At 38.4% G+C, this 13,503-nt stretch overlaps 1 pseudogene; it reads left to right on the top strand.

Moving 5' to 3' along the window:
* The window catches only part of LOC110308481 (lysophospholipid acyltransferase LPCAT4-like), a 39,353-nt pseudogene that overhangs the window by 23,347 nt on the left and 2,503 nt on the right, over positions 1 to 13,503 (top strand).

Here is a 13,503-nt window from a genome sequence, read left to right as displayed (position 1 = left end):
ACTTGGCCTTTTTCTCTTACTGCTTTTAGTATTCTATCTTTATTTAGTGCATTTGTTGTTCTGATTATTATGTGTCGGGAGGTATTTCTTTTCTGGTCCAGCCTATTTGGAGTTCTGTAGGCTTCTTGTATGTTCATGGGCATCTCTTTCTTTAGATTTGGGAAGTTTTCTTCTATAATTTTGTTGAAGATGTTTACTGGTCCTTTGAGTTGAAAATCTTCATTCTCATCCACTCCTATTATCCGTAGGTTTGGTCTTCTCATTGTGTCCTGTATTTCCTGGATGTTTTGAGTTAGGATCTTTTTGCATTTTCCATTTTCCTTGATTGTTGTGCCGATGTTCTCTATGCAATCTTCTGCACCTGAGATTCTCTCTTCCATCTCTTGTATTCTGTTGCTGATGGTCCCAGATTTCTTTCCTAGGGTTTCTATCTCCAGCGATGCCTCATTTTGGGTTTTCTTTATTGTGTCTACTTCCCTTTTAGGTCTAGTATTGTTTTGTTCATTTCCATCATCTGATTGGATGTGTTTTCCTGTTTCTCTTTAAGGACTTCTACCAGTTTGGTTGTGTTTTCCTGTTTTTCTTTAAGGACTTGTAACTCTTTAGCCATGTTCTCCTGTAGTTCTTTAAAGTCCTTCTTGATGTTCTCTATCATCATCATGAGATATGCTTTTAAATCCAGGTCTAGCTTTTCAGGTGTTTTGGGGTGCCCTGGACTGGGCGAAGTGGGAGTGCTTGGTCCTGATGATGGTGAGTGGTCTTGGTTTCTGTTAGTAAGATTCTTACGTTTTCCTCTTGCCATCTGGTAATCTCTGGAGTTGTTATAGTTGTCTCTGTTCAGAGGTTGTTCTTCTGGTGATTCTGAGTATCGTCTGTCAGCAGACCTGGGAGACAGGCTCTCTCCTCTGAGTTTCAGTGGTTAGAGCACTCCCTGCTGATAAGCTTTCCTCTTAAAGGGAAGGTGTACAGATATCTGGCGTTTGGACCTTCTCCTGGCCGAAGAAGAAGGCCGAAAACAGGACCTTTCCCAGATGCTGTGTTGCTTTGGCAGGTCACAGAAGCTGTCAGCTTCTGTGGTGCACACTCTCAGCTGTGCAGACTACGTTCCTAAGTTCAGAGGAGTCCTGGATCCAAGATGTGCTCCCTGCTCCTGAGGCAGAGGGCTCCTGTGCAGGGCAGAATACAGTCTTCCAGCTGGGAGGGTGCCGGATGTCTGCAGCCCCAAAAGGGTGCTGCCTCAGCGGCTCTGTGGCTCCCGCCTGTCCTAGAAGCTGTCTGCCTCTGTGGTCCTCACTCTCACCTCTGCAGACTAAGTTCGGTGGAGCCCCGGAGCCAAGATGGCTCTCCCTGCAGGGCAGATCACTCTCCTCCAGCTGGGAGGGTGCTGGATGTCTGCAGCACCAAAAGGGTGCTGCCTCAGCGACTCTGTGGCTCCCTCCTGTCCCAGAAGCTGTCTGCCTCCGTGGTCCTCACTCTCACCTCTGTAGACTAAGTTTGGCGGAGTCCCGGAGCCAAGATGGCTCTCCCTGCAGGGCAGATCACTGTCCTCCAGCTGGGAGGGTGCTGGATGTCTGTGGCCCCAAAAGGGTGCTGCCTCAGCGGCTCTGTGGCTCCCGCCTGTCCCAGAAGCTGTCTGCCTCTGTGGTCCTCACTCTCACCTCTGCAGACTAAGTTCGGCGGAGCCCCGGAGCCAAGATGGCGCTCCCTGCAGGGTGGATCACTGTCCTCCGGCTGGGCTATATTTTTCTTCTTTTGAATATTTCTGTGAATAAATATTTCTAATTCTTGAATTTTTTGTTCCACATCTCCAGTTGCATTTATTAAAGCATCTTTGGAACAGAAGTTTTCCAAACTAGTGTCACTAAAGTCAAAGAAAAATTTCCCCTTGGCACCTACATGTTGGCTCATTAATCCCCTTGAAAGTGAAAATTATTGGGATTTTAGAATTCTGTTTTTATCCATATGTAAAAATAAATTTATGGGATAACAATAGTGATCATTATAGAAAACTAAGTATTCTAAGTATGTGTTGTACAGAGCAGCCTAGGGCCAGTGTTATACTGGCTTCCAGAACAAGATGTTGTTTTTTATATATAGCACCACAGAACCTCAGGTGCATAGTGAGTGAGTGGTTGCCTTGAGTACAAAATTAAAACTATGAAAATCACACAAGTTTTGTAGTCCATTTTATCATAATAGCTTTATGGCCATAAAAAGTCTAAGCTATTATACACATTAAATCATTTAAAATGTTTTTTAAAAACTAAATATTCTGCCAAAGATGAAATGAATAATATTAGAGGGCCAAGTTGGTACTTCCAGGCTGTCACTTCCTTTTTTATGATCTCATCCTTTTCACCATCCGTTTCAGGAAATTAGAAGTTATATGTTTATTTTCATCAGGAAATAAGTTTAAATAAGAAGAGAATGCCTCAGCTCTGATCTCCTTAAGACATCGCTGTACAAAATGATATTGATATTGAGCTAATATTAAAAATTCATGAGTGTAGTATTACTGAGAATCAGGGAAACCCCACAAGACATTAAACTATTTACCTTGGCTCAATCTAGGATACAAATGTTAGGAGAGTTCAGAAGCACTTCTGGGAGTTAAATGAAAGATACAGGGAGTGACTCTCATTTCAAAATCTGAACCTATGGAAATATAATTAATTAGTTAAATTTGTACAGTGAAAGATGTTTATTACTCTCCATCAGTAAAAAACACCAGTGTATATCACAAAGGGCACTGTGAACAGACAAAGTGACTCTGAGTAACTTCAGAGAAGATCGTGAGTTAGCTTCTCTACCTTTACAGGAACAGTGTGCTTGGGGTTGGCATCAAACCTGCTTCTGGGGAAGAATGTGGCCTCAGCACTCAAAGGTGGCAAGATGAATCCACAAGGCAATTTTCCTCATAGATGCATGGATGTACTGTTGAGGAGGCTCTATCTAGGAAGATTAATTCTAAGGCTACAAGATGGTTTGCAGATTTTGTAGGTGCACTCATTGACTTCTGGCTCATTTTCATAAAGGATCTTCACATGAATAGTCGAGATGAGATATAATGCAGAGGAGAAAGCCTCTGTATTCAAATTTCAAACAATGCACCTTCATAGCTAGAAGAAAGTGGAAATACTAATATGTGATGTAAGACAATATGGAAGTCAAATATTTGCTAAGATACCTTGATTTTAATTTTTTACTATTTTTTAAAATAGCATTTTGTTTTACTCTTGTGACATAAGGCACTGAAAAGCATGTATGGGGAAGAGATTTGGTTCTCCTTCCATTATTTAGTTAACATTCATTGGTATTCTTTACTTAGGGCCCTTTAGAAAATACAATAAAAGAAATCAGCAATGATTTAATTAAAGTAATTAAATAGAATGGTAGACATTGAGGCTATGTCTATATGTGAAAGGAAATTAATAACTCAAAGAGGATAGACGAAAATTTAGAAGGCCTTGCCATAGTTGAAGAACTATAGGCAATCAATAGACCCTGAGAGAAGTGAAAGTACTCATCACTGGGAAGGAATCCCTGATAGCTTCTCCAATCTCAAGTGTCCAACTCAAATGCATGTACATAAGAGCCACAACAAACAGACTCAACAAGTTTCAGAAATACCTATATATCTACAACAATTATAATTATAAAAGATGAAGTCATGAATGTAACAGAGATAGGGGCATAGCAGGAGATAGAGAGGTGAAATTGAGGTGTGCAAAGGAACGAAATAGTGTAAGCATGGATGAAATTCTCAAAATCATAAATAAAAATTATTCTTTATACACACATACATATATGTATATATATGCATATATATATATATATACTAATTCTATGAATTAATTTTTAGAACAATTCCATTAAAAATTAGGTCTGATACAGATAGACAAAAGTGTCCAGTCTTTATAGTAAGGGCACTTTAAAGGCTGTATCTTGTCTATCCTGGTTAATTCTGTGAAGCCAAAAGGCATGAAGAACTCTATGCATGTGTGGATGTGACTCAATGTAAATACTTTATATTGTTCTTGTCATTATACTTATTTATTTTTTACATTCTCCTGTTTTGTGGCTCATATTTATAACATCCTAACAATCTTTTCAAACTATCCAGAACTTTGACAATTTTATTTGTGCTAGTTACTTTCTATTGCCAACTTAACACAAATTAAAATCATATGGGAAGAGGAAACTCAACTGAAGAGTTGCATACATCAGATTGGCCTGTGGGGAAGGCTCTGGGAATTTTTCTGATTGTTAATTGATGTAGGATGGTGCACTCCACAATAGGCAGCACTACTCACACAAAGTTGGTCATGGGAAGCAAGGAGAAAAAGAAGCTGGGAAGAAACCAGTTAGCAAGCCTGTGTGATTCCTGCCTCTGTTCCTACTTCAGTTCTTACCCTAATTTCTTTCAATGGTGGACTAGGAATTTAAAAGATAAGCTGAAATTACCCATTTCCTTTCCTAGTTGCTTTTGGGCAGGATGTTCACAGCATCAGGAAGCAAACTAGAACTGAACCTGGCAGAGGAGAAGCCAAGTATCACTAGGGTGGACCTGACTATGTGGTGTGGGGGAAGGATTATGAAAGTATGGAAGGGAAGGGAAGGGAAGGGAAGGGAAGGGAAGGGAAGGGAAGGGAAGGGAAGGGAAGGGAAGGGAAGGGAAGGGAAGGGAAGGGAAGGGAAGGGAAGGGAAGGGAAGGGAAGGGAAGGGAAGGGAAGGGAAGGGAAGGGAAGGGAAGGGAAGGGAAGGGAAGGGAAGGGAAGGGAAGGGAAGGGAAGGGAAGGGAAGGGAAGGGAAGGGAAGGGAAGGGAAGGGAAGGGAAGGGAAGGGAAGGGAAGGGAAGGGAAGGGAAGGGAAGGGAAGGGAAGGGAAGGGAAGGGAAGGGCTCAGATCATATAATGTTGCTGTTTTGTGGGCCCTTGGGGTAGTGATAATATTGGTGAAAGTATAGATGATGGAGGACTGGCTTGTGAAGCTTCAGGGGAAAGCATATATTCTCTCAGGGCTGCCCATGTAATACGTTAGATTCAGAGTCCATGCAAGTGAAATATTAGTGTATCACTGTGTATCTTGGCTAGGTTTCTATTGCTATGATAAAATCACTGACCCATACCAATTTGGGAGGAAAGTTGGTTTGGCTTATAGTATCTCATCACCGTTCATCACTGAAGGAACTCAGGCCCAGAAATCAAGCAGGAAGTGGAGGTCAAAATGGAAGCAAAGAGCAAGGAGAAATGTCATTCAATGGCTCACTTCCCATGGCTTACTCACTTCACTTTCTTATACCACTTCACGCCACCTGCCCTAAGATGGCACTACCTTCATTGAGCTTGGCACTCCCACATCTATCATTAACCAGGAAATTGCCCTCACAGACTTGTTTACATTTCAGACTGAGGGAAACACTTCCTCAACTGAAGTCCTCTCTGTCAAATGACTCTGTCTTGTGACATGTTGACAGAAAGCTAGCTAGCACACTGTGATAATGGCTGCAGATGAGATGAAGTTGAATAATTGTTATTTACAAAAAAAAGTCAATGCCATTAGAAAAAAAATCTCCTGAGATATGATTTTTGTTTGTGTGTGTGTGTGTGTGTGTGTGTTTGTGTGTGTGTGTTGTTTTGTTTTAGAGTCAGCAAACAGAATCTGTGGTCCAAAGTAACTTAGGCAGCACATCAAGTTGGCAGTTGAAAGTGGCCATGTTCAGAGGCCTTCTCATTGTACTTCTTCTGAAACCAAGAGTGGTCATGGCGATCACTGAAGGCTTGATATTGTGTGATGGGTTGGTGGCCCTGCAGAATGACTCTGAGAGGCCACTCATAAAGGTGCAGCCTTTGTTGCAGAGGAGACTTAAGGGTGTCGGCATGCCAGTTTTAGTTCTGTTTGTCAAATGATAACTTTTAGGACAGTGAAAAGAGCTAACTCAGAAGGGTCCAGGGGCTTTGAAAGTTATATAACTATAGATCAATGACTAAAGATCAATGTTTGAAATTAAAGTAAAAAGATCATTTCCTTAGTATGTTAATTTCATTTTTCAGAACTCTTAAAATTAATTACACATCAGATGCATTAGCATTCTGATCACTGGTTAGTTTTTATATTGGGAATCCCCAAGAAATTGAATATTTCATCATTTCCCAAATACGTAGTCTACCATTACTTTAAGGCTCAAAATCAGGGTTTTCAACAGATACCATAATTTTTCCTTCCTATTCCAGAATGGAGTAAGCCAGTGTAGGAAACACACTGAATAGATTCACATTCATACTATTTGTATGAATTCTACTAAACTCAGAAAATTCAACCGAAGCCAAACACTGGCTTTGGTATACTGTTGATTGTCACAGAAACCATAATAGGTATATTAATCACACTTCCAGGGAAAATGAACAACAAAAGGAAAATTATATTGCGCACCTGATAAATTATATGTGAAATCTGGTAAGTGACAATTTAACAGTATGGGACCCTTGCATAATTCCTACCCTATGGCTTACTACTACTCTGTAGGAAAGTTTGAAATGACATTGACTTTCATGCTTAAATATCCATTAATATAAACTTGTGTGATGCCAACACAATCGCATTTATCATATGTTACGATTACAAGCTGTGTTGGCAGAGTTTAGTATACCTACAAGTTCACTAATTTCTCTTAGCTTTCAAGTGTCTACTGTTTCTATTTCTGCTTCTTTTTCCAAAAGTTGATGTCTGGTTGCTCTGTCTCTACCTGGGTCATAGTTGAAATCCACCTGCAGAAATATATTGAGTATATGCTATGTGGTTTTCTTCACTATACAGCTGTCCCTCTGTGTGATGACAGGTCTCCACGTAATGCCAGCCCTAACACACAGACGCTTTCATCTCTCACTTCTTCTGTTTCACCATGCATTATCTATGATGTTTTATATCGAGCATCATTATGTATCTCAATATACTCCTGCACTTACAATCCAGTCTCCATTCTTGCTCAATGGCATAAGCCTTCTGTGGGCCAACAATTCTTGCTTAAATAACTAATAAAATAAACAGGAGAAGAAAAATAGGAACTGGGAGAGATAACATTCGTGGGTATTAGCACTTCACTAGAAACTTCATAAGCACTCTACTGACATTTCTGAGTTTATCCCCTCTAAAAGTCTGTAATACATGGTAAGTGCCTACATTTTACAATTCTACCCTTCTATCACCTTCAAATGTTTTTGGTGGTGGTGGTAGTGGTGGGGTTTTTTTTTGTTGTTGCTGTTTTTTTTTTTTTTTTGGTTTTTTTTTTTTTTGGGGGGGGGGTTTCGAGTCAGGGTTTCTCTGTATAGCCCTGGCTCTCCTCGAACTCACTTTGTAGAACTCTGCCTGCCTCTGCCTCCTGAGTGCTGGAATTAAAGGCGTGCGCCACCATGCCTGGCTTCAAATGATTATTTTAAATATGCACATGGATAGTAAAGGGAAATGATATCACAGCCTCTTTGAGCAACTATTATGTGAACCCACTGTTGTCTTCTTGTTTTAATAAGATTGATTCCAGTTGCTTAGTGACAAGTCCTAGGAAAATAGTGTCAAAATGCACGAATGCCTGGAAAAACCTTTTGAACCATCTAGTAATTGAAGCATCTTCAAGAAGTAGATCTGCTTGTCTTCACATCTCCAATTTCAGACATAATAAAGAAAAATCAAAGAAACAAACAAACAAAAATAACCATGTAAGACCAAGAAGTGGTTACATAATTATGCCCCAAGGCAAACAGCTGCTTACACTTCTCTGCTTTTCTTATTGTCACTAAGTTTTTCTGTGCAAATGTGATTGAGTTTTAAAACACTTCTCTTTGCAAGGAAGAAATGCATCTTATTTTATCTTTGGAGATGTTTTGTTTAGCAAATACTTAACATTTTGTGTCAGTTTGAAAACAAATGTTCGCCGGTCGTGGTGGCGCACGCCTTTAATCCCAGCACTTGGGAGGCAGAGGCAGGCGGATTTCTGAGTTCGAGGCCAGCCTGGTCTACAGAGTGAGTTCCAGGACAGCCAAGACTACACAGAGAAACCCTGTCTTGAAAAACCAAAAAAAAAAAAAAAAAAAGAAAAAAAGAAAACAAATGTTCCCCATAGACTCATAGAGAGTAGCAATACAGGAGATGTTGTCTTGTTAGAGTAGATGTGGTCTTGTTAGAAAAGGTGCTTTGACATTTTAGAAGCTCAAGCAAAGGCTCAGTGGCTCGTTGTCTTTCCTGCTGATCAGGATGTAGAACTCTCAGTTACCTCTCCTGCCATGTTTGTCTGCATACTGCTATGGTTCCTATCATGATACAAATAGACTAAACCTGTGAAATGTAAGACACCCTCAATTAAATGTTTTTCTTCATAAAATTTGCCATGGTCATGTTGTCTCCTCACAGTTATTGAAACCCAAACTAAAACAGTTTGCATTCATTACAAATGTTAGTTTCAGAAACAAATAAGAAAAATCTATTTATATTTTTCAACTATAAATTTACAAATTAAATAATCACTCATAATCTATGGATTAGCTTTCCCTGTTCTCAATTCTAAATTCTTCAAATTACTTGTCTTTTCCAAAGCATATCTAGAGGCAGTATATATAAATTTATCCTATATCATCATAAAACATAATGATTTTTTTTGCATTAATGTAAACATATAACAAGCCTTTCATGATATAGATTTGGAGTATAAAAATAATAATTTCTGCCTGATAGTCTACAAATGTCTATGAAAGAGGCTTCCTACAGTCCCCTTACACCATCATTGAGCTCAGAAGTATAGAAAATAAGGACATTAAGAACCATAAGCAGTATTCCATTTAATTCTATTCCATTTAATTCTATTCCATTTAATCCCAGTCGATGTTATACGCCAAAAGTTCTCTATTTACAGAGTGTTGGGAAAATGAACCAAGGGTACTTTACACAGAAAATCAAATCCATGGATCACAGTAGAAAATAACTGCTATTTGCAGTTGCTTAAACTGTACCTTCTTGGGCAGAAAGATGGATGCCTAACTACCTCAACAGATGATGCTAGCCCAGTCATCGCCTGACTATTTGAATCTCAATCACAAAGTTCTACTTTTATTGGGCCTAAAGTTTAAGATTCAGAATTGATTTGCTCCAAAATGTAGGATAGTGTATAACATCAGAATTCATACTACATAAAGAATAGTTAAAGACTGAGGACATATAGTGTTCATTTAGTAAGATAAACAAAACCTGTTTATTCATTGTCCTTTTGTCAAATACATGTCTAAAATCAAGGAACATCTCATCTCTTGAGCATCTGTCAGCTCCTATAAGAACACACTTTGGTATGCTAGGCATGAAGGAAGCCTATTAACATGTGTTACTAAATACATACATGAATATATATACATATATATATTTCATAGTATATATTATATTTTATACATAAATTTAGCTCAACAAGGGAATTTAGTTTTCCAAAACACTGTACCAGAACCCAAACCAGGCTAGCAAACACATTTAGCAAAAATGGCTTCTGTGTTTTATTCCTGCCATAGATCATGAGAGTGTTGTATCTCAGAGATGGGAGTTCAGTTTCACAATTTGATCTTATTGGCCAATTAACATTAGCAGGAAGGAGAAGGTACTGGAAACAGGAGCCCTAGCTAAGCTAACCACCTTTGGTTGAAAAAAAAATGTTACATATGAATCTTCTAGCACAAATACAACTGCATCTCCCACTTACGTTGCTTAGTACATCTCCTTTCTCTCTGTAAGTCATAGTCACACTGTTTGCACTGTCCCCTCATTCCGTGCACCTCACAATCATTGTGCCTAGTATTATCCCCTCATCCTCTAGTGGTTGAGATCACAAATCCAGGAAGACAGGGATTAGCAGTTCCGTGACCTTTCTTCCCCTCTTTTACAGATTAGCCTCTATTCCTTTGATTTTCTGATATTTGGACAGAGAATTGGGAGACATGGGAACATTTTGACATTATTAACATGATAGTGAATATTTATTAACAGGTGGAGTGCAAAATTAATTCACTGACAATGTCAGGTTCCTCTCTCATAGGACACAATAATTATTTCCTTAGACACACAGTTGTGATGACTCAGAGTCCAGTGTCTTTCACAGTAAGACACTTTACCATATATGGTGTCTTTTTCTGTCTCTGCTGCTTCTCCTCTCATGTTGAAAGACATTGATTCAAACTGCAGTTTCTACCAAGAAGCAGGGAGGAATGTCCCCCATCACAACAGGCTTTGAAACAGCATGGGATCACTCTTACTTCCCTCTTGAGTTTTCTAAAATTGTTATTTGTTGTGTTCACTAGATGCTAGGTTTTTTTGAAAATCTGTTACTTCATAGGCATTCAGCTGAGGAATAATGTCACATTTTCCCTCCATTTGCCCCTATGAATGAAAAATATTATCTACTCAACTATCGAGGAATAAGCCAAAAAGACCCTGTCTTCATTAAGTCAGGAGAGATGAGATGTTTGGAGGTAACTCCGCTTGTCTTCTGATTCCAAGAAACATAAGATTGTGACTTCCGTCACTCTGATCTTTAGTGGCTTGTGGTTGTCAGACAAATCTTATTGTCCATGGTATTACTAGGGGATCTAAATACTCCTCTTGGGTTCTTAGTCTTGTTAAAAGAATTCTTGGACAATTTTATTAATGTTTGAAGGAAAAACAACAGAGCAAACACACTCTGAATCTTGGCAGTTGCCTGAAGGAAGGTTAGGCAGAAGAAAAAGACAGAAATTCATGTCTTATGAACTAGGATTCAAGAATCCTGGTAGCTTTATTACTGGAATCTGGCAAGCAGCTGTATAGCAATGAGGTGGTGACACCATGGAGTGTAACTTCACCTGTTTGACAAAGGCATTAGCAAAATAAATTTTATCTTGACTTTTATTACTAAAACTTCATTTAACATTTCTGCACAACATAACAAAAAAGTTTAAAATAAATACTTAAATAGGTCCAAGGTAAATTTGGAAATAAAAGTAGGGGACTCATTGGACTGAAAAGTCATCCAAAGGCCATTCACGGATGGACCTAGCCCCTTTACACATATGTAACAGATGTGCAGTTTGTCTTCATGTGAGTTCCCTAATAATTAGAGTTGTGGCTGTCTCTGACACTGTTGCCTGCCTTTGGACTTCTTGCACTAGCTGGTCTCAGTAGGAGAGAATACACCTAGTCTTGCTGATCATTGGTGTGCCAAGACAAGTTGGTACCCATTTCACAGAGGAAAAGGAGAAAAGAGATGTGGAGATGCAAAGTATGAGGGAGGGACTCGAAGGAGAAGGGGGGCTACAACCAGGATGTAAAGTGCATAATTAAATTAATGATAAAGCTAAGAAAATTTAAAAAGCTCATCAAAATAATAAAAAAATTTAAACACGTCAAATCTTTACTTAAATGCCTTAAGTTTAAGTCTTTGCGGCTAATGACCATGGTTGGCAGATTTTGTTTGCTTGTTAGTTTTATGCATTCCCTTGGTCTAATAAAAGATCAGGCTCTGGAAAGGAAAATTGTTCAAAAAGGTACATGAGAGCCTCTATTACAGACATTGGTTTGTACAACATAAACACAAATTTTATATAATATTCCAAACTTCTAATGCACAATTAATAATGAGTGGACATCAGCTTGACATCTGAAAATATGGCTGTCTGTATCTTAGGCATTTTCTGCTGTCAGATATGTCAATATCTATGTTCAAAATAAACTATAATCATGTACAATGCTTCTCTCTAACTAGTCAGCTACAGAGCATAACCCCAAGCATTGCATGGGGCTGTAGCAACTAGAGCAAAATGGCATTTTATTTTCTATCTGAAATTTATCTTTATCAAATAACTCTTTATATACATTTCTTTCTGGAACTCTCAGAGGTAAATACTAATAATAATGGTCATACTTTTGCTAGCAAATGAAATTTTAATATTCATCATATTACTAAAATCCAGTACTATTTATAGGGTCAAGCTATCATGAAATGATACCATCAGATACTTAATTGGAAAATACATACATATATGCATGCATACATACATACATACATACATACAAACATACAGGAAGAATTTAGTCTGAACTGGCTTCTCATTCTTACCTCTTTATGGATCACTCTCTGCATTGACATCTGTGGGTTCCTCTCCAGTCAATGTCACCCAAACATGGAGACCTGAAGATCTTGTACGAAAGCTAGACATTCTTGGTTATCTCTTGCAATGTATTTGCCAACCATACAAGAATATGCTAAAGCTCAATGTGCTGTGAAACATTTAAAAGTTTACAACTTGTTAGGATGTGAACATTAAATGCTTCTAGGTTTCTCTAATTACCATCTCCAGCTATATTCCTAAATCATATATATTCCATATATATATGATTTTGTCTCCTTAGTATCATCTTAGACACTTTCCCAGTATTCTATTCACACTAAACCTAACAAGGCTGCTCTGTGTTCTTTCAAGTTCATCTCATCAGGACATCATTTGTTACTTTCTCCTAATCTGGTTGCTGAAGTGACACAGTAGGAAAGGTAGAATAAGCAGTTGCTATAACACTCCTTCGATGTTCTAAATTTTCATCCCAATTGAGTATGAGGATTAGTCCTATATGAGAAATTCTGAAGGGTTGTCATCACTGATTTGTGGCATGATATCAACAATTTATTGTATACTGGTGCTGAAAATGAATTCCCTAAGAGACAAGTGCTTGTCATGGGCACTCTGGTGATTTTTAGTAGGTATCTCTCAAGTTAGGGAGGCTTCATCAGGAGAAATACCATTGGTACATTTCATATCAACTCCACTGCTCTGTCATCTGTTTTCTACTTTACAATCTGCTCTTATGCCATCACTTTTAAAGAAAATTTAAAGTAGGACTTACGCCAGCTTATACAGTAGAATCCTGTGCATTGTAACTATCCACTATACTGGATCACTACTGAGCCCGTCCCGAGTTTCAAATTTAACTTTCTTCTTGTTCGGTTAGATTCACAATGAATCAGAAGTACAGATGGGTAGAAACTGGTAGTAGGAAGGACTTGCCAGATTAATTTCAAACCCCAAGTAATGTCCTTTATCATAAATGATTATAGATTAAGCAAAGTAGATATTTTCTTTATTCACTTTGGAGAATCATGATTCGTTTAGGGTAGCTGTTTGTCACTTGCTTCTAACCTAGAATAAGGGTTCATCTCACTATTATATCATCATAAAAGTATTTCCACTCTGTCTTTAAGAACACATCACGGATATTACAGAGATTTCTAGACAATAGGAGACAACCCAATCAGCATGCTCTTAGGCTCATTGTTGTTGAGCTCATTCTTTTGAGAGGTAGAACTCAGGAGCTTTTAACAAAATAGGAAGTAAGCTTGAGAGCTTCTAACCTTCTCTGTGTGTTTGAAAAACACACTACTTTTGTAAATGCACAATGATGATAATCTGATAAAAGAAGAGAGGGATTTAAGAGCTTCTCTTTAGAAT

Source organism: Mus caroli, unplaced genomic scaffold, assembly GCF_978045245.1.
Source record: "Mus caroli unplaced genomic scaffold, Mus_caroli_1 scaffold_15, whole genome shotgun sequence".
Classification (NCBI taxonomy): Eukaryota; Metazoa; Chordata; class Mammalia; order Rodentia; family Muridae; genus Mus; species Mus caroli.
This window is presented reverse-complemented; position numbering and strand designations above follow the sequence as displayed.